The sequence below is a fragment of the Vombatus ursinus genome, unplaced genomic scaffold, assembly GCF_900497805.2.
Source record: "Vombatus ursinus unplaced genomic scaffold, bare-nosed wombat genome assembly UNPS02014945.1, whole genome shotgun sequence".
Lineage (NCBI taxonomy): Eukaryota > Metazoa > Chordata > Mammalia > Diprotodontia > Vombatidae > Vombatus > Vombatus ursinus.
The window spans coordinates 16,927,193-16,928,464 of record NW_020954723.1 but is presented as its reverse complement, the minus strand read 5'-3'; the positions used below and the strand labels follow the sequence as shown (position 1 = coordinate 16,928,464).

The 1,272-nt window shown below is 37.6% G+C and overlaps 1 non-coding gene across 1 annotated transcript; it reads right to left on the bottom strand.

Annotated features, from left to right (window-relative positions):
• Window positions 1–729: 729 nt before the first annotated feature.
• Window positions 730–837, bottom strand: LOC114030206. The gene has a single exon (XR_003567562.1). It is a non-coding gene; the product is annotated as a U6 spliceosomal RNA (small nuclear RNA).
• Between the last annotated feature and the right edge of the window lie 435 nt (window positions 838–1,272).

Sequence of the window (1,272 nt, the reverse complement as noted above, 5' to 3'; positions counted from 1 at the left end):
CTGTCATACTGATAAGCTATATAACTACCCTGGGAGGTATTAGGTTCCTTAACACCTTAAAAGCTGTTTGGTTCTTTAATACTTTAACATCCCTTAAGGGGATTAACATCAAACACTAATTGCCACTAAGTGTCAACACTTAAGGCTGCTAGTCTGTTGTGAGACAACATTCTAGATGCTATACATTTGTTAATGCCCATGGATTATGTGTCCAGTATACTGAAGCTCCATAACACCTAAATAAGCATTTACTCCACTTAGTGGTCATTGCGAAATAAATTGCTGGCAAGGGTTCTGAATATCTGAGATGCACGATATGCTATTAAATTAGATGAGATACCTGGATCCAACTCAGTTCCTATTCTGAGAAGGTAACCATTTGAAAAGGTTAAGTGATGCCATTCCAAGGGCTAGCTCTAAACAACAACCAGAATGCTCCTCAAAACACTGAACACTTTTTGTGTTACACATTGCTGAAGTAAATGAGACTTTGTTATTTATTCATAACAATATAAACTATTCATGTTAATTTCTTAAGGGTGGAAAGAATCAGGTATGTTCTTTTTTTTCCCCCTCAGCATTTTTTTTTTTTTGGTGAGGCAATTGGGGTTAAGTGACTTGCCCAGGGTCACACAGCTAGTGAGTATCACATGTCTGAGGTCACATTTGAACTCAGATCCTCCTGACTCCAGGGCCAATGCTGTATCCACTGCGCCACCTAGCTGCCTCCAAAATATGAAACGCTTCACGAATTTGCATGTCATCCTTGTGCAGGGGTTAGTACTAATCTTCTTTCTATCGTTCCAATTTTAGTATATGTGCTGCCTAAGCAAGCACTAGGTATGTTCATGATATTTCTCTAGGCACCAGAGTGGAACACCACGGGGTCCTTGGCTTTCCTCTATCTGACTCTGATTCAAGATATTTAAAAGAATTTGTCTTTTTATATAAGGGAAAATATTGAATAGCTATTATTTCTAGTTAAATAAAATTATACTCTTTTGCTTGAGCTTACACATATACATACATAGAGGATAAATCACTAAAACAATCATGTGACAAATCTTGGCATTCTTCCCTTGTCTTTTAACTGTACACTCAATCTAGTTTTATTCATCAAATCCAGGATTTGTTTCTCAACCACCTCATCAGTCATTGCTCAGCACGAGTGGACTATTATAGAACCTTCTTTCCAAATGTACTGGCTGACTTCAGGCATGTGAAGAACTTAAATGATTTTAAGTTCTTGATCCACAACATGACATTGCTCAG